At 46.2% G+C, this 21,337-nt stretch overlaps 1 protein-coding gene across 1 annotated transcript in view; it reads left to right on the top strand.

The window, feature by feature from the left end:
• The window catches only part of LOC309550363 (uncharacterized protein), a gene marked incomplete at its 5' end in the record, with an annotated part of 152,411 nt that overhangs the window by 34,879 nt on the left and 96,195 nt on the right, over nt 1-21,337 (top strand). The window lies entirely within an intron of this gene.

Raw genomic sequence — 21,337 nt, 5'->3', positions numbered from 1 at the left:
TATATCTTTATCAGTAAACTTTACACGGACAAGACAGAAATTCTGAAGTTGATGTCCTTCATTTCAAGGCTCTACTTACCAGTGGTGACCCCGAAGCGTGTCTCTCTGTCTTCATTCCATCCTTCTCCCATCACCCAACAAGAGGGAAGGAGAACTCAGAGATAAACTAGGTGAGAACTTCTTAGCTTTGCTCCTGTTTGGGTTTGGGTGGCTTGGCGGAGTGTGGCACGAGAGGTAACACCACTTGTCTTTATATTTCTACATATCTTGTCTGGGTGGAGGTTATTGGTTGGGAAATATTTATACTGTTTGATATTCTGTAAAAAATGTCGGTTTTCCCTTTGAAGGGAGATATTATGTGTGGTTTGATGAAGGGATTGGCTCAATAGTTACCACTTCACTTACATGTTTAGTTTTATAAAATAGATGAACAAATATGACAAGTATTCATTCATCCATGATAAATGTTGGTCTTATTTTATGTCATTCATTGATTTCCTATGATCATTGGGTCCATCTAGTGGCCATAATTCAGTAATGAACTATTTTTCCTGATTGAGGTATTTTTGAACTAATACCTCATTATGGCCACTAGTTGGAGCTGACAATTATAGGAAATCTCTGTGTTTATTAGAATACTGCCAGAATTTGTCACGGCTGGACACATGCTTGTCACACTCACCCAACATATTGTTAGCATAGACCCCTTAGTTTCCTATGTCGGTAGGGGGGTCATACAAATCCTTGAGATCATACCCATGTATTTATCAGTACAGTACACATTGAAGGACATAAATTAAAAAAACACAGGATTCAACCAACCATTGATTTAAAACCAAAAATACCTCATTTGGCCTTTAAATGGTGCTCAGTATCACAGTAACTAGCGCCATCTAGTGTCCAAATGCCACATTTTCCATTTTAAATCAATGTAAAATATTCAACCAGTTCAGCAAATCCCCTAATAACATTCATTGTTTCCCCAATCACACAGAAAGAATGTACATGCATTGTCCCTGAGAGAATTGCTATGTAAATGTTCTAATATTTACCCCTAAATGTCAGGAGACGTTTATATAAAGATGGGAAGTATGGAGCAGATAAATGAATAGACCTCCTAGCAATGTTATTACCAGGCTGCAGCTAGGGGGAGCTCTAATGTGACCACAGCAGAATGATCCTATCTAGCTCACACTAACCCTTTCACTGCCAGAGCTGTGTTTGCATTATTTTTGCACACATGGTAAAATGCAGATTTTGGGCCTGAAGATTAGATAAAACCCCCAAACATATATTTTCTGAAAGCAGAGGCCCTGGAGAATAAAATGGTGGTAATTGTTAAGGTTTTCCTCGTACACAAATGTCACCTTCATATCCGGGTTTATTTTCTCCTTTCCCCCATTTTCTATGGTGTGATCTTTTCTACAATACTTTGTTATAATAATGTAACACGTTGTGTATTGTATTGTACACAAAATAATAATGACACATGATCATCCTCACCAATTGGATTTCTTCCTTTACCATTTTATTCATATTTTTGCACTCATGTTAAAATTAAAATCATAATAAAAAATATATTGAATGAAAAAAAAAAGTGTGTGTGTCGTGCAATGATGACAGACTTCAGTATCCAGAAACAGCTGGTAGGTGACACTTCCATATACAGCCAAAGGAAGTGACAAGGAGCCCCTAGGAACCTTTGGAGGAACCCTGGCTGAGAAAGGCTGGACTAGGCAGTCATATATTATTATTATTATTATTATTATACAGGACTTATATGGTGCCAACGGTTTGCACAGGATCTACAATGTTAGGGCAAACAGTACAATTACAATAAAATTCAATACAGGAGGAATCGGAGGGTCCTGCTCATTAGAGCTTACAATCTAGGAGGGAGGGTCAAGTGATACAAAAGGTAATAACTGTGATGGAGAAAATAAAAATATAGTTGTTAGGTGGGGCAGAATAGGCTTCTCTGAAGAGATGAGTTTTCAGGGAACACCTAAAGGTGGGTAGCGTAAGAAATAGTCTAACAGATTGGGGTAGGGATTTCCATGGGATAGGAGAGGCTCGAGAGAAGTCCTGGAGGTGGGAGAAGGTGACAAGGGAACTAGAAATCAGGAGATATTGGGGAGAATCAAACAGGATGATTTGGTTGGCATATTAAGACCAGGTTAGTGGTGTAGCTGGGGCCGAGTTGTGGATGACTTTGTAAGTTACCGTTAGTATTTTCAATTTAAATTTGTTGGGTAAGTGGCAACCAATAAAGGGATTGGCAGAGAGGGGTAGCAGATGCTGAGCGGTTTGTAAGGTGGAGGAGTCTGGCAGGAGCATTCATGAGGGACTGAAGGAGGTATAGCCTTTGTAAAAGTAAGCCAATGAGGAGGGAGTTGAAGTAGTTGAGGCGAGAGATAACCAGGGAGTAGTGATGAGCCGAACACCCCTCCAGTTTGGTTTGCACCAGAACACCGCGAACAGTGGAAAAGTTAGTTGGAAAAAAAGAACCCCATTGAAGGCTATGGGACTCAAACCTCGAAAATCAAATGGTTTCGTTTTGAAGGCTTAAATGCAAGTTATTGCCCCAAAAAGTGTATGGGGGTCCGGGTACTGACCTGGGGAACATGTAGCAATGAAAATTAAGTTTTTAAAAACAATCGTTTTTAAAGGAGCAGTGATTTACTGATTATAATGAGGCTTAAAGTGAAACTATAAAAATGAAAAACTCCTTCCAATATCGTGCCTGGGGGGACCCCTGAATGTGCCTGTAAAGTATTGCATCTCTACAATGTATGTAGCCTGCTGCAGCTATACTGACATTTCTAAAGCAAAAAATGTCATATACAAATATACATATAATTTTCAAATCGCATGTACTTGTCATACGCATTCAGAAAAATTGGGCCTTGTTTGTTGGTGGAGCCTGAACACCGTAACCCCTCGCAGTTACTTTTGCTAGGCGCAGGAACGGGCCCAGCCACTAAAAAATCCATACAAATTAGAAATCGCATGTACTTGTCATAAAGGTGACAATAATTGGGCCTTTGCTGTTGGTGGTGCCTGAACACCGTACCCAAGGCCTCACAGTTACTCTTGCTGGGTGCAGGAACGAGAACTGCTGGTAAGAATTCCATACAAATTAGAAATTGCATGTACTATACAGGTGACAAAAATTGGGCCTTTGCTTTGGTGTTGGTGGTGCCTAAACACCGTAACCAAGGCCTCGCAGGTACTCTTGCTGGGTGCAGGAACGGGACCTGCTGGTAAGAATTTCATGCAAATTTGAAATCGCATGTGCTATACAAGTGCCAAAAATTGGGCCTTTGCTGTTTGTGGTGCCTGAACACTGTAACCAAGGCCTCGCAGTTAGTCTTGGTGGGTGCAGGAATGGGACCTGCTGGTAAGAATTCCATGCAAATTTGAAATCGCATGTGCTATACAAGTGCCAAAAATTGGGCCTTTGCGGAAGGTGGTGCCTGAGCACCGTAACCAAGGCCTCGCAGTTACTCTTGCTGGGTGCAGGAATGGGACCTGTTGGTAAGAATTCCATGCAAATTTGATATTGCATGGACTACACAGGTGCCAAAAATAGGGCCTTTGGTGTTGGTGGTGCCTGAACACCATAACCCCTCACAGTTAGCAGGGCACAGGGACAGGGCCTGCTGTTAAAAATGACATACAACATTTAAATTGTATGCACCTGTCATACAAGTGCAGAAAAATTAGACAGACGCAATCTTTTGTCCATCACAAAACCTCCAGCAGCACTGAACGTCCGTTCGGAAAGCATGCTGGAAGCAGGACAGGCCAGTAGCTCCATTGCATATTGAGCAAGATCTGGCCAGTGGTCCATCCTCAAGACCCAGTAAGCGAGTGGATGCTCAGCTGGAAAGATCTTTAAGTCTGCTCTTGCGCCTAGATAATCATGCATCATATGATGGAGACGCTGGCGATGGTTGCTTAAACCTAACAGCCCTGGGTGCTGCTGAGGACAAAAGAACTGTTTAAAGGCATCGGTCAACTGGCGGCCTTCTCCACTGCTCGTTCTTTGGCTGAACGATGCCTCAGAAACACGTCTGGGGAATGTTGACCTCCCAGTGTCTGGAAAGGCGGTACACAAATCTTTTTTCAAGGCCTCAAGATGTTTCATCCTCTGCTCAGGATGAGCTCTGCAACTTTACCCTTGTAATGTGGATCAAGAAGGGTTGCCAACCAGTAACTATCCCTCTCCTTGATACCACAAATCCTCTGGTCCTTTCGCAGGCTTTGCAGAATCAGGGAGCTCATGCAACGTAAGTTGGAGGAGGCATGAGCTTCTGAGTCCTCTGGGTCACTAAGGATGACTTTGTCAGCAGGAGAAACCTCTCCCCAACCACGTAAAACTCCTGGGGTTTCTGGGAAATCAAAACCATCCCTTGAAGACTGTTGTATGCTATCCTCTTCTTCTACATCCATGCTGACGAAATCCTCCTCCTCCTCCGTGTTTTGTGGCCCTGCAGGAATGATATCTGCATAAAAGGGGCTTTGTGAGGAAAGGAAGTCCTCCTCTTCCTCCCGCTGTTCTGCCTCAAGTGCCCTGTCCATGATTCCATGCAGCGTGTGCTCCAGCAGGTAGACTAGCGGGATAGTGTCACTGATGCAAGTATCATCCCAGCTCACTATCCTTGTGGCCTCCTCAAATGGTGAGAGGATGATACATGCATCCTTATTCAAAAGCCACTGGCGTGGCGAAAAAAAAACAAGCTCCCCTAATCCTGTCCTTGTGCCATACTTACACAGGTACTCATTGATGGCCCTCTGCTACATGTGCAGCCGCTGCAGCATTGTCAATGTTGAGTTCCACCTGGTGCGCATGTCACAAATGAGGCGGTTGGTGGGCAGGTTGAATTCCCGTTGAATGTCAGATAAGCGAGCACTGGCATTGAACGAATGGCTGAAATGGCCACAGACTTTCCTGGCCTTCCTCAGGAGATCCTGGAAGCCCGGGTATCTGCTCAAGAAACGCTGCACCACCAGATTGTGCCAAGCATGCAACATGTTTTAAGTGTCCCTGTTGGAGAGCGGAGAGAAGGTTGGTGCCATTGTCGCATACAACCATTCCTGGCTCAAGCTGTCGCGGCATCAACCTCTGAGCCTGCCCCTGCAGAGCTGACAGAATCTCTTCACCGGTGTGACTCCTATCCCCTAGACAGACCAACTGAAGCACAGCATGGCATATTTTAGCCTGACTGCTTGCTCATAGGGAGCACTTCTGCTTCAGAGGACAATTGAGCAGAAGAGGACATGAAGGAGGAGGAGGTGGTGGAGTAGCCAGATGTGGCAGAACCAGCACCAGCTTTTTGGAGGCATGGTGGCAAAACAAGCTGCAACACCGAACCCTGTCCTGCATCTTTCTCAGCTGCCAGCAGAGTTACCCAGTGTGTCCCGTGAATGAAATGTAACATCCTTGTCCATGCCTGAGTCAGCAGTAATGTGCACCTTCCTGCTGACCGCTGTCCAACAAGGCCAAAAGACTACCTTTTACATGACGGTAGAGAGCCGGAATGGCCTAGGCAAAAAAAAATGCCTTTTTGGTACCTGCCATTGTGGTACAGCACATTCCACAAATTTGCGAAAGGGAGCAGAGTCTACCAGATGAAAAGGCAGCAACTGTAATGCTAGCAATTTGGCCAAGCTAGCATTAATACGCTGAGCATGTGGATGGCTGGGACAGTATTTCTTTCTATAGTTCAGCAACTGGGGTAGTGAAATTTGCCTGCTGCTCAAATCAAGCGGTGGTGTACTGCTAGCAGATTGGGTGCAAGTCTCTGTGGCACTCATTGCTATACCATCATCCCTCTCAATACTGGTATTTGAGAAGGCATAAGGTATAGTAGGGTTAGAGATCACAGATGAGGAGCAAGGGAAAGTATGCTTGTTTTGATCTTGTGGCTCTTTCAGATGCTGTTGCCAACGGACTGCATGGCAGGTCGGCATATGCCTTGTCAAACATGTGGGGCCCAAGTGGCTGGTGTTCTGGCCATGCTTGATCCGCTTCAGATGTTGCAATTCTACTGCACATGTGCTGAAAAAAGCCCACACTAATGAACTTTTTAAAGTCCGCTGGGAGTTTGCAGCACCTTGCACCTGTGGAGCTCTGTGCTGTGACGCAATAGGTTGGCTACTCCTATGGTGGCGCCTGGAGCACATTCTGCCTCATTGGAGTTGTGCCTCCTCCTGCTCCTCTTCTCCCTCACTTTCCTCCTCTATCCGGTCAGGCACCCAAGTACAGTCAGTGACCTCATCATCCCCTCCCTCCTCGTCACTGGAGCAAACTTGGCAGTATGCTGCAGCTGTGGGAACATGACTGCTAGTTTCCTTCCCATCGTTGTCATCCCTCTCTCTAGGCTCATGTTATTCCCTTCATCAACCTGGGAACCAACATCACAGCTTTCTAATTGCTGGGCATCCTCCAGCAGCATGTCACTGACACTATGATCGAATAGTTCAGGTGACTCCTCCGTGCATGATGGTGGGGCGACAGAATGAGTAGCTGTGAAGAAGGAGCCTGTGGAACGGGCTGCTTTGGCAGCTGCAGTGGAAGGCAAACTACTGTGATCGTAGGTGTCAGAGGATGAAAAGGATGAGGACGGCTTATTTATCCATTCCACCAACTATTCCCCATGTTGTGGCTGAATAACACAAATAGCCCTGGAAATAAAGGACGGGCATGCCCAGCCTGCAGAGGATGCAGCATTTCGACTGTGAATACCACTTTTTGCTGTGGACACAGAGGCTGCTTGCCCTCTATTCATGGCCTGAGAGCGTCTTCCTCTCCTTGTCGGCCTTTCGGACATGATGTGGATAGAGCCCAATATAGGGTATATGCATCTGACCGATAAGATACTCTATGACCTGATATGATGTAATCGATAGCCCTATATATAGATAGAGATCTATGTATGGTATATGGTGTATGGTATGCACTACTGCATATACTTCACTATCTGATCTCCTAAATTGTAAAAAGCACAAATCTCTCTGCCTGCCTAACTGCTAGCAATATCTCACTGCACTGTCTGAAAAACTGCAAATCACTTTGCTCTCCATGCCTGAAAAACACGATCCTCTCCCTCCCTATACTCACACTGCAAGGAATGTCTCACTGCACTGTCTGAAAAACTGCAAAAAACGATTCTCTCTCTGCCTCAAACATGTTCTTCTCCCTGTCTCCTCCCCCGCACAATCACACTACACGCCGCGGCTGTGCAAGCAGCCTTTATATAGTGTGGGCTGTGTACTTAGCCCCTGAGCCATGATTGTCTAAAGGCAGCTCGCCTTTTGACCAATCATGGCAGAAATCATTTGATTGGCCAAAGCAAGAGGTCAGGGTGCATGCTTTGGCCAATCGCATAATGCGCTGTGCGCGCAGTGCATTATGGGCGCTCAAAATTTCTCACGATGAAGCACATTTGTTTGTCATTCGAAAGATCGAAGCTCATCCCTTCTCCTTAGGTGATATCCCCAACATCATGAAACTTGGTATATTTGTTGGGATGTATCAACTCCAGACTAGCCTCTGCCACTCTTTCCTCTACACCACCTTTTAACTGTAACCCAGCTACCTACCTCTGGAGCCTTTACTTCCCTATCTGCACCCTCCTCTATACTGGCCCCAGCCAGCACTTGACAGGTAGGGTTCACCCTCCTATCCTGGATATGGTCCGTGGATTCTTTAGATCCAGGATCTTCCAAACAAGCAATTTACCTTAACAGCAGTATTTACCTTCTAATGGTTGTTCAAGGAAGGTATATACGGAGTAGGAGGTGCACCAGGTCACTTCATCACTATTGTGGGACGTTACCCACTAACATAATGGAGATCTTAAAAAAATTATAAATGTTACTTAATTTTTAATGTATTTAGTTTGTTCTATTCTGAGCCCAATTTGTTTGCCCTAAACTGTGTGAGAATGTAATAAGAACTCCTCAGTACTCACAATGTTCCTGGGACCCGGCCGATGGAACAGTTCTTCTTGTGTGCTGTTATCATTATTATCACTCTATACCAGTGGTTCTTAACCTGGGTTCGATCGAACCCCAGGGGTTCGGTGAGTCAGTCTCAGGGGTTCGGCGGGGGGGCAACAGGGCAATTGCTCCCCCCGAGAAAATATTACTGATTGTGAGGCCAGCCCCCCCCCCCCCCGGGAAATCAGAGCTGCGGTCGGGACGACTCACAGCCATTACACATAGACACTTGACGCTCTGCCCCCTGTACCTCCCCCAGCAGGTTTCCAGCCTATCTCCTGCAGGCTGCTTGCTGCTTGAGTGGGCGGGATAAGGATGTACCTGACCACGGAGATCGCGCCCGCCTGGAAGAGGGAAGTGTGAGCAGCTGAGCAGAGGGAGCCGAGTGAATGTTCCTGGAGGTAGGCTCAGCTAGCTGTACATGGTGGATTAGTTTGCAAGCACCTCTATGCTAAGTCTGCTGAGTTACTGCAGCTTAGCATAGAGGTGCTGTTAGCTGACAAATGAAAATGCATGTCCTTTTCATTTAGCTCAATAAGCATTGTGAATTCCCCCTGGTGTGTGCCCTTCTGATACCCCATGGTATGCCCTCCCAACACCTCCCCCCCAGTGTGTGTCCTCCTGACACCCCATGGTATGCCCTCCCAACCCCTCCCCCAGTGTTTGCCCCCCTGACACTCCATGGTATGCCCTCCCAACACCTCCCCCCAGTGTGTTCCCTCTTGACACCCCATGGTATGTCCTCCCAACCCCCCCAGTGTGTGCCCTCCTGATACCCCATGGTATGCCCTCCCAACCCCTCACCCCAGTGTGTGCCCTCCTGACACCCCATGGTATGCCCTCCCAACCCCCCCAAGTGTGTGCCCCCCTGACACCCCATGGTATGCCCTCCCAACCCCACCCCAGTGTGCCCTCCTGATACCCCGTGGTATGCCCTCCCATCCCCCCCAGTGTGTGCCCTCCTGATACCCCATGGTATGCCTCCCCACCCCCCCCCCCTTCCAGTGTGTGCCCACCTGGCTCCCCCAGTGTGTGCCCTCCCAACCACTGATGTGTGCCCTCCTGACACCCAGTGTGTGGCCTCCTGACTCTCCACTGGTGTGTGCCCTCACTACCCTCCCCCACAGTGTGTGTCCTCCTGATCCTCCCCCCAGTGTATGCTCTTCCAACCCCCTGGTGTGTGCCCTCATAACCCCCCGGTTTGTGCCCTCCTGACCCCCCCCAGTGTGTGCCCTCCTGACCCTCCCCTGGTGTGTGCCCTCCCAGCCCCCTGGTGTGTGGCTTTACTGATCCCTGTACACTGTCCTATCCTCTGTCCTGTCAACTCCTGTCCTCTGCCCTATTCTCTGTACACCATCCTACAGCCTACTGACCACTCTATCCTTCCCTACAATCAACTGACCCGGATACACTGCCCTACATGCTACTGGCCTCTGTACACTGCCCTACATCCCACTGACCTTTCTACACCACCCTAAAAACTACTGACCCCTATACACTGCCCTACATGCTACTGACCTCGCTACTGCCCTACAAACTACTGAGCACTGTACACTACCCTACAAACTACTGAGCACTGTACACTACCCTACAAACTACTGAGCACTGTACACTACCCTACAAACTACTGACCACTGCACACTGCCCTACAAACTACTCACTACTGCACACTGCCCTACAGCCTACTGACCTCTGTACGCTGCCCTACAGCCTACTGACCTCTGTACGCTGCCCTACAGCCTACTGACCTCTGTACGCTGCCCTACATACTACTGACCTCTGTACATTTTACTTTGTATGATACGTTTAATTCAGTTCTGTAAACAACACCTTATTTTCTGGCAGTGCCCCTCCCGAGACTAGACTCATAAAATCATGTTTTATTTTTCCAATTAAGAAGGGTTCGGTGAATGCGCATATGAAGCTGGTGGGGTTCAGTACCTCCAACAAGGTTAAGAACCACTGCTCTACACCCAATGGCTAGTGATGACCTGAACTGTCCTGGGTTCAGTCTGAGGAGGGTTCAGTGAACTTCAAAGAAGTATAAACATCCAACTGGAACCCTATTGCAATCAATGGGAGCTGAATCTGTCAGAGTCAGATTATAAATGCCCGTTTTTTGGGCTAATAGGCAAGGAGGTATCAAAAATAGCACGGGATATGGGAAGAGTGGGCACTGCTCTGGGGAAGATGCAGCAATTACATTTTTTTTAACTTCCATGCGGCCGGGAGCAATGTTTTTCTTTAGCACTGACACTTACAAAGAAAAAAAGTTTTAATAGGGGACATCATTTCCCACATATGGCCATGTGGTCGGTAGGCAATGGTAACCTGCTCCATTCCTCTCCCATTTTATCAAGTGACCAGAAATTTTCAACCATGTAAGTGAATGGGCCGGGTGACGTCAGTGGTTGGTAAGGATGCCAGCAGCTTCTGTTTTCTAAGCAACTAGTGACAGTTGGAAATAGTCATGCTCATCCCTATCTAATGGCATTCACCCCTACTAGTGACTATATGATTGGCATGGTTCTTAAACTCTACTCTGGTTCCTGACCACTGCACTCTGTACCTGTGGCTGTATATGACATGTTCCTGACCACTACACTCTATACACAGGGTTGTATATGAGATGTTCCTGACCAACGCACTCTATACACAGGGCTGTATATGACATATTCCTGACCACAGCACTGTATACACAGGACTGTATATGACATGTTCCTGACCACAGCACTCTATACACAGGGCTGTATATGACATGTTCCTGACCACAGCACTCTATACACAGGGCTGTATATGACATGTTCCTGACCACCTCACTCTATACACATGGCTGTATATGACATGTTCCTGACCACCACACTCTATACACAGGGCTGTATATGACATGTTCTGACCCCCTGTACTCTATACATGGGGCTGTGTATGACATGTTCCTGACCACAGCACTCTATACACAGGGCTGTATATGACATGTTCCTGACCACCTCACTCTATACACATGGCTGTATATGACATGTCCCTGACCTCTGCACTCTGTACCTTTGGCTGTATATGAAATGTTCCTGACCACCGCACTCTATACACAGGACTGTATATGACATCTTCCTGACTACCGCACTCTATACACAGGACTGTATATGACATGTTTCTGACCACCGCACTCTATACACAGGACCAGGGCCGGACTGGCCATAGGGCAGACCGGGCATTGTCCCGGTGGGCCGCGGCGCTGCTCTCACTCAGCTCAGAGTCATCAGATTCACAGACAGTGCTAGAAGACGTTCCCCCACTGCGACCGCCGGCCAGTGTACTTGCCAGCTACACCGGCTCCGTGGCCAATCAGCCTTCTGCTCAGGGGGAGTGTGAGTCACACCCCCCTGAGCAGAAGGCTGATTGGCCGCGGAGCCAGCCTGGAAGTCAAGAATTCAGTGAGTGTGTGTTCTTTCCCGCGGCCGCCGATGTCCTGCCCAGCGCGGCCAGCCCAGCCCGCATCGGCAACAATGATCAATCAAGAGAAGCTGCAGATGGGAGCTCCTGACCTTCAGTCTGACTCCGGGCTGCTCGCGGGGGGGCGGCGGCGGGGAGAGAAGGTAAGTGACTGCCTGCAGTGCAGCCTGTGCAGCCCCGGCCATGTGTGCTGAATAGGAGGGGGATGGGTCAGCTCAGCTGCATATAGAGGATTTGATGTTTCCCTATTCCGGCTCCTGCTGCCACTGGATGGATGGATGATTCTCCTTCTCCCTTCTGCAGGCATTGTGCGGCTGCAGGAGAAATATGGAAATATCAATTTCTCTATATGCAGCTGAGCTGTCCCATCCCCTCCTATTCAACTTCTTTTACTGCCCCCCCAGTGCTCTTAGCCCACCCAGTGATCCTAGCCCTCCTCCCCTCCCAGTGATCTTAGCCCCCCTCCCCAGTGATCTTAGCCCCCCAGTGCTCTTAAACCCCCTGTGCTCTTTTTAGCCCCCCCCCCCGTGCTCCTTAGCCTTCCCCCCCGTGCTCTTCAAGTCCCCACAGTGCTTTTCATCTCCCCCTATGCTCTCTGGCTCCCCCAGTGCTCTCCACCCCCTGTGCTCCCTGGCTCCCCCCTAAGTGATTTCCAGCCCCCCCGTGCTCTCCAGTCCCCCCCCCCCATGCTCTCCATCCCCCTGGTTTTCCCTGCCCGCCCCCCCCCCCCCCAGTGCTATCCACACCCTGCGCCTTCCAACCCCCCTGCAATGCTTTCCAAACCCCCCCCCTTTAATTCTCTCCAGTCCCCCCCACCCCTTGCCCTTCAGCTCCTCCAGTGCTATCTGCTTTCCCTGTGCTCTCCGGCCCCCTTAGTGTCCTATCTTCTATCATGTCTGCAGTCTCTGACCTTCTCTTGTATCACATCCGCAGTCTCTTGACCATCTCCTGTACTATGTCTGCAGTCTCTGACCATCTCTTATATCATGTCCTCAGTCTCTGACCATCTCTTCTATCATGTCTTCAGTCTCTGACCATCCCCTGTATCATGTTCTCAGTCTCTGACCATCCCCTGTATCATGTCCTCAGTCTCTGACCATCCCCTGTATCATGTCCTCAGTCTCTGACCATCCCCTGTATCATGTCCTCAGTCTCTGACCATCCCCTGTATCATGTCCTCAGTCTCTGACCATCTCCTGTATCATGTCCTCAGTCTCTGACCATCTCCTGTATCATGTACTCAGTCTCTGACCATCTCCTGTATCAGGTCCGTAGTCTCTGACCATCTCTTGTATCATGTTTGCAGTCTCTGACCATCTCCTGTACTATGTCCAGCGGGAGCACTCTGCAGCCGCACCGCACAGCACAGCACACCCAAGGTAAGTGGAGGACTGGAGAGAGGAGCGACTTCTGCTTAGGGATTTCTTTTGCAGATAGGCTGGGCTGGCACTGGCAGCAACAATTTTATTCAAAGAAATCAGGATTTCTTCTGCAAATAGGCTGGCACTGGCAGCAACAATTTAATTCAAATCAGGATTTATTTTGCAAATAGGCTGGCCTGGCAATGGCAGCCAGGCATAGTACTAGTCTAGTACTATGCCTGCCAGTGCCAGGTCAGCCTATTTGCAGAAGAAATCCCGATTTGAATAAAATTGTTGCTGCCAGTGCCAGCCTATTTGCAGAAGAAATCCTGATTTGAATAAAATATTTGCTGCCAGTGCCAGCCTGCCAGGTGATCTGAGGTGTGATAGTGCAGGAATTGGGACTGATCTGAGGTGTGATAGTGCAGGAATTGGGGTGATCTGAAGTGTGATAGTGCAGAATTGGGACTGATCTGATGTGTGAAGGTGCAGAATTGGGCTGATCTGAGGTGTGATAGTGCAGGAATTGGGGTGATCTGAGGTGGGAAGATGCAGGAATTGGGGTGATCTGAGGTGTGAAGGTGCAGGAATCGGGGTGATCTGAGGTGTGAAGGTGCAGGAATTGGGGCTGATCTGATTTGTGAAGGTGCAGGAATTGGGGTGATCTGATGTGTGATGGTGCAGGAATTGGGGCTGATCTGAGGTGTGATAGTGCAGGAATTGGGGCTGATCTGAGGTGTGAAGGTGCAGGAATTGGGGTGATTTGAGGTGTGATGGTGCAGGAATTGGGGTGATCTGATTTGTGAAGGTGCAAAGCTCACTTGATTTCTTACTATTATTCAAGCGGTTTACAGCAGTTACTTTATATGAATTTGACAGTTGTTTTTTATGTATCTGGCACTCCCAATTTCTTTGAAAACATTTTTTGGCACACTGTGCCCAAAAAGGTTGTCTACCCCTTGATTAGAGTAACCCTCGTCTTGTGCTGCTTCATACTATTTTTAGGACTCAACCATCAAAACAGGATTTAAAGTAAGACAAAAAAAACAGCATCATATGGCAGCTCTGATCTAAATTGGACCCAGTCTGTCAGATTAAACTAAAAAAGGTACCGTAATCGAATCCACACATCCTGTAACATTAAATCCTGTCATCAACCATCCTGACGAACGCCACGCCCCCCCCCGCCACCCCCCCTTGCACGCTGCTCAGTCCAAAATGCCCGGGCCGATTTTTTGTCCCAGTCCGGGCCTGCACAGGACTATATATGACATGTTCCTCACCACCACACTCTATACACAGGGCTGCATATGACATGTTCCTTGACCACCGCATTCTATACACAGGACTATATATGACATGTTCCTGACCACTGCACTCTATACAAAGGGCTGTGTATGACATGTTCCTGACCACCACACTCTATACACAGGACTGTATATGACATGTTCCGACCCCCTGTACTCTATACACGGCGCTGTGTATGACATGTTCCTGACCACTGCACTCTATACACAGGACTGTATACGACATGCTCCTGACCACTGCCCTCTGGAAGTTACTGATGGTGAACTCTACATTCATGACCTGTAGCGGCTTTTAAAGTGTCATCTATTGGGTACCAAAGATTTTCCTCCTTACACCGACACACAACTTTTATTTATGTTTAATCATTTATTTTATTATAATTTTACTTTTAATAAGATTGCAGTCATAGAATTAGGAAATAGTAAAGGAAGAAATCCATTTGGTCAGGAAAATGACTTGTCTGGAATGTGGAGGCGGAGTCGGTAATAATTTGTGTACAATTCAATACACAAAGTGCTACATTATCATAACAAAGTACTGTAGAAAAGATCACACCATAGAAAATGGGGGAAAGGAGAAAATAAACCCGGATATGAAGGTGACATTTGTGTACGAGGAACACCTTAACGAATACCACTACTCTATTCTCCAGGGCCTCTGCTTTCAGAAAATATATGTTTGGGGGTTTTATCTAATCTTCAGGCCAAAAATCTGCATTTTACCATGTGTGAAAAAAAATGCAAACACAGCTCTGGTATTTATGTCCTTCAATGTGTACTGTACTCATAAATACATGGGTGTGATCTCAGGGATTTGTATAAATCCCACCCCCCCCTCCCGACATAGGAAACTGAGGGGTCTATGCAAAGAATATGTTGGGTGAGTGTGACAAGCATGTGTCCAGCCGTGACAAATTCTGGCCATATTCTAATAAATAGCAAAAGAATTATATCAGCGCAAGCAAGTAAAAACGAAGTAAATATAAAAAGCAGCTGACACCAAGGTAAATATAAAACCAGTAATATCAAAACAGTAAAAAAAAAAGTGCAGCGATAAAAATACAATAAAATGAAACACTTTAATGTCCTTGTAAAATGCATCAATGGCTATAAAAGAGATCAGAAATGTCCATAATAAAAGATCCCAGGAAAAGTGCACAGTGCTCCACTCAACAAGGTGCTCACATTAGGTGTCAGAATCCTTCACCAATATTACAGCCTCTCACCTGAGGGCTGTAAGAAAACAGCCTTAATCAGATACCAGCACAGCACAACGATTACTCCAAGACGGATCGTCAGACATTTAAGGATATCCCTTTCACTCAGGCACAATTGAAGATGTTCCCCAGAAAAGCAAGAGGCGGATCATAGTGCATTATGTATGATATATTTATTGAACAAACAACAAGACAGCCTCTTACTTGATGTAGAAGAAAAAGTAGCGGTTCACATTTACAAGCTGTGCAGAGCCTCGCTCTGCCGACAGTGACTGCGGGTGACGTCACAATCTCCTCCCCCTTCCGCACGCGTATCGTCCGTGGGCGGGACTTTTTCAGCGTATGGGCGGAGGGTCGGACGTCACCTTCTTATAGCCGCATTTACACTTCCTCATCCGATAGCATCGTTGCTGCTATAGCAACGCAGGACGCCGGACCGGAAGCACAACACACACCCGCTCTATAACAGCTGTAGTTAGTTCCGGGACTCGAACGGCAGATAATCATTTGGACCGGAACTAAGGCAAGAGTTCACTTTATCCAAGATTGTCCTAAATGCTCAAAGACAAGGTGTAATGCTATCAACAATAATAAATAAAACTCTATATATAATGCTGAACTGTGTATGACATATATACACAGTTGGAATATGAGTAAAAACAATTTAACATGTAAAACCGATTTTTTATAAAAACAATTTTCTATAAAAACAGTTTCATGTATATAACAAAAATCAGAGGGGATCATGATATGTCACCCGCAGTCTCTGAATACACACTATATTAAAATACATCACATTTTTAATACATATAAAACAACATATTAAATATTAAAAATAATAAAAAGATTACCGGTCTGAAATGAAACAATTAAGGTCAAAATCCACATTAAGACCTCTTGGTACCCCTACTCTAGTCTCGAAGATCCAGAAGGATTCTCTTCTACTTAATTGTCGTACAAAGTTGCCCCCCCTCCAGTGCTTTTTCACCTTCTCAATTCCCCAGAATTTTAATCCACTGGGGTCTTTATTATGAAAGCGTTTAAAGTGCTGGACAACATGGTGGGCTTTCTTGCCCTTTCTAATACTGCTCATATGCTCTCCTACTCTCACCTGTAGCGTCCGAGTGGTACGGCCCACATACTGGAGTCCACAATTGCACTCCAGCATGTAGACCACCCCAGTCGACGCACAGGTGATCAAATCCTTGATTTTGTAAGATGAGCCCATGGTGCATGCTAAGAAATCCTCTTTTTAATATTAGATTTCGAGGTCTTACAAGCCACACATCTACCACAGGCATGGAAGCCAGATAAAAACAAGAACAGCCTATTCTCGCCTAAAATCGGAGGGTCAATGACCCCTGTCTTGTTGTTTGTTCAATAAATATATCATACATAATGCACTAAGATCCGCCTCTTGCTTTTCTGGGGAACATCTTCAATTGTGCCTGAGTGAAAGGGATATCCTTAAATGTCTGACGATCCGTCTTGGAGTAATCGTTGTGCTGTGCTGGTATCTGATTAAGGCTGTTTTCTTACAGCCCTCAGGTGAGAGGCTGTAATATTGGTGAAGGATTCTGACACCTAATGTGAGCACCTTGTTGAGTGGAGCACTGTGCACTTTTCCTGGGATCTTTTATTATGGACATTTCTGATTTCTTTTATAGCCATTGATGCATTTTACAAGGACATTGAAGTGTTTCATTTTATTGTATTTTTAGCGCTGAACTTTTTTTTACTGTTTTCATATTCTAATAAACACAATGATTTCCTATAATCATCAGCTCCAACTAGTGGCCATAATACCTCAATCAGGAAAAAGTTCAATACTGCATTATGGCCACTAGATGGACCCAATGATCATAGGAAATCACTGAATGACATTAAATAAGACCAACATTTGTCATGGATGAATGAATGCTTGTCATATTTGTTCATCTGTTTTATAAAAACTATACATGTAAGTGAAGTGGTAACAATAGAGCCAATCCCTTCATCAAACCACACATAATATCTCCCTTCAAAGGGAAAACCGACATTTTTTACAGAATATCAAACAGTATAAATATTTTCCAACCAATAACCTCCACCCAGACAAGATATGTAGAAATATAAAGATAAGCAGTGTTACCTCTCAGGCCGCACTCCGCCAAGCCACCAAAAACCCACACAGGAGCAAAGGAAAGACGTTCTCACCTAGTTTATCTCCAAGTTCTCCTTCCCTCCTGTTGGGGGGATGTGAGAAGGATGGACTTAAGACAGAGAGACATGCTTTGGGGTCACCACTGGTGAGTAGAGCCTTGAAATGAAGGACATCAACTTCAGAATTTCTGTCTTGTCTGTGTAAAGTTTACTGATAAAGATATATGGGATCACACAGCTTCTAGCTCTGTAACCCTCTATATCATTATCAGTAACCGTCACACAGACAAGCAAGACATTCTAAAGGTGATTCCTTTATTTCACGGCTCTACTTACCACTCTACATCTCAAAATTTACTCAGCCAATGAAAAGCCAACACGGTATAACACTTTATCCATGTCTCTGGTCATCTCTGATCTCCTTATCAACTGTTTCTTACATGAAAATCAGCCATGGATTATATCTGAGGTGTATATCAGGGTGTTCTTCTTCCCTACATATCCAGCAACATTCATATAGAAGACATTTCCCGCACTCAAGGCACTAATACACCTCAAGGGTTTTGTGCAATCCCTGGTGTACAGGAAGACAGGAATTCATTGAGGAACAATTCCCTCACTCAGGAGAAGAAATTAGCTTCTCCCCCGTGTGAGTTCTCTGATGTCTGTAAAGTGTGGACTTCACTGAAAAACATTTCCCGCACTCAGGACAACAATACGGCTTCTCCCCCTTGTGAGATCTCTGATGTTTGTAAAGAGTGGACTTCTGTGAAAAACATTTCCCACACTCAGGACAAAAAAACGGCTTTTCCCCCGTGTGAGATCTTTGATGTGTGTGAAAATGAGACATCCGTGAAAAACATTTCCCACAGTCTGGACAGGAAAATGGCTTCTCCCCTTTGTGAGACCTCTGATGTTTGTAAAGAGAAGACTTGTCTGAAAAACATTTCCCACACTCAGGACAGGAACACGGCTTCTCCCCCGTGTGAAACCTTTGATGTGTGTAAAGATAGGACATCTGTGAAAAAGATTTCCCGCACTCAGGACAGGAAAATGGCTTCTCCCCCGTGTAAGATCTTTGATGTGTGTAAAGATGAGACTTTTGTGAAAAACTTTTCCCGCACTGAGAACAGCAATACGGCTTCTGCCCCGAGTGAGATCTCTGATGTTTGTTAAGAGTGGACTTCTGTGAAAAACATTTCCCGCACTCAGGACAGGAGTATGGTTTTTCTCCTGTGTGAGTTCTTTTATGCACATTAAGACCATATTTAGAACAGAAACACTTCCCACACTCAGTACAGGAAAACCTCTTATCTGTTGGAAGGAGGGAACCGTCCCTCACAGTCTGAGGTTCCTCAGGATAAGAGGAATACGATGGTCCGGCACCGTCCCTCACAGTCTGAGGTTCCTCAGGATAAGAGGAATACGATGGTCCTCACAGTCTGAGGTTCCTCAGGATAAGAGGAATACGATGTTCCGGCACTGACCCTCACAGTCTGAGGTTCCTCAGGATAAGAGGAATACGATGGTCCTGCACCCTCCCTCACAGTCTGAGGTTCCTCAGGATAAGAGGAATACGATGGTCCAGCACTGTCCCTCACAGTCTGAGGTTCCTCAGGATAAGAGGAATACGATGGTCCATCTACACTGTGTGGTGCCGGATGGACATTTGAGGTAGCCGGGTTTTCTCCCGGACTATACTGTGTGATGTCCTCATCTTCTACTTTACAGTCTGGAGACAAAGTGAGACAATCCTCTGAGGTTTTCCTCATCTTCCGTCCATCTACTAAATTAAAAATACAAAGATTATTACTAGACATGAGCAGATTGGTTCCCCTAAACCAGGACTCCACCCACATCAGGCAGCTTTGTCTCTGAGGATCTTACAATTCTCCCCTCAAGGTAACTAGTAAATGGTAGAGGGTAGAGGGTGACTAGGTGTCCCAGGAGCCACACATCAAGTCAAGACCTGCTGTATGATAGTAAATGGCAGTCTCAGTCTGGACCTACGCCAGGTAAACCTTGATGTGCGGGACACTATCTACTGATATAAAATGTCCAGCTGATAGAAAATGGGTGTAACAAAAGAGAATCCATATTATGTGTATATATAGCAGTGGGTAGAGGAGAGAGAGAGCAGAAGTCAGGACTATGTAATGCACAACATAGAGTATATAGTGCAGGGGTCAGGAGTATAAAAAGGTACAACATAGAGTATATAGTGCAGGGGTAAGGAGTATGTAATGTACAACATAGAGTATATAGTGCAGGGTTCTGTAATGTACAACATAGAGTATATAGTGCAGGGGTCAGGAGTATGCAATGTACAACAGAGTATATAGTGCAGGGGTCAGGAGTATGCAATGTACAACAGAGTATATAGTGCAGGGGTCAGGAGTATGTAATGTACAACATAGAGTATATAGTGCAGGGGTCAGGAATATGTAATGTACAATATAAATTATACAGTGTAAGGGTCAGGACTCATAAGTCAGGCACAGCCAGTGAACATCAGAGTAAGTAACCCCAGGAGAATTTTTCTATCAGAGAGCTTACTAGACCTGGGCATGGGGAAAGAAATCTAAAGCACATATCCCAGGCAGTGCCGGTAAAAGGTCACCTATATCCCAGGACAAACATGCCAAACTGCGCCGCCCCCCCCCCCCCCACAATATGTATGAGCTTTATGTCTCAGCAAAAATCTCCCCACCCTCCAATTGGGCACTAATCTGCATGACACATCCCTACTAGCACAAATCCCTCCACCCCCCCCCAAAAGATATTCTCCCCTTAGTACAAATCTCCCCCTTTACCATATCACCTATTCTAGTACAAACCCCCCAAAATTTACCCTCCTAGCACAAATCCCCTTCTCCCACCCCCTCCCAACACAAATCACCCATGAATCACCACTTCTAGCACACACCCAAATTTCCCTTCCTATAACAATTCTTAGCCCCTGCTGCTCCTTAAATTCCTCCTCCAAACACAGATCCCTTCCCTCCTCAATTTCCTTGCGGTGGTCCCCCCCCTCAACCCCCACCTCGCATGATACCACATTGCCCACGGCAGCCGCCCCTCCTGCCCATCCCTTGTCCTGACTCTAACCCCAGGTGCCTAGATCTAGTAACTCCTCTGGTGAAAATGAACATTTTGCTGCCAGCTGAACCCCAGAATCTCCATAAATCCAGTGTAGATTCATAAATTGTGTCTGCAGCACAGCGAAGGAAGATTATCCGAGAGAAAAAAAAAAATACAGGACAGGGAACACAGCTCAGGAAAAAGTGACCAGGGTATTACAAGCTGATATCACCCTGTCCTTGCCCTACTCTGGACCAATCAGCGAGCAGTATGGGTGGAGGAATGTATTTAGTGTTAATGACTAGTGATGCACCGACCTGACTTTTTTGGTTCCGATTCTGATCTTTGGCTTTGTGAAACCGCTGATCCCGATACCGATCCGGAAGTACTGTTTTGTGAGCTTATAACAAAATAATACTTCCGGATCGGTATCGGGATCGGCAGATACCTTATAACAAAACTTACTAAACGGTAAATTTAGCACTGCAGATATGCCAGTGCCATCCCCTTTCGCTGATGTCACTGTTCTAAATCCTGCTGCTGGACATCCAATAGGAAATGTCCACATCACACAGCCAGTGATGTGGATACTGAAAGAAAGACGACCCCCCCCCCCCTATAAACAGAAGAAGAATGCCTGCAACTTTAGAATTAGATGAGTAAAAGCTTTTTTTTCTCTTATTGAAGTGATTGAGGGAGGGTCAGAAGCCTGGAGAGTAGCATTAACATGCAACATAGTAGCGACGCCCCGGATCGGCCCGTGGGTCTGCTA

This window comes from Pelophylax lessonae, assembly GCF_965119305.1.
Source record: "Pelophylax lessonae genome assembly, chromosome: 3".
Classification (NCBI taxonomy): domain Eukaryota; kingdom Metazoa; phylum Chordata; class Amphibia; order Anura; family Ranidae; genus Pelophylax; species Pelophylax lessonae.
This window is presented reverse-complemented; position numbering and strand designations above follow the sequence as displayed.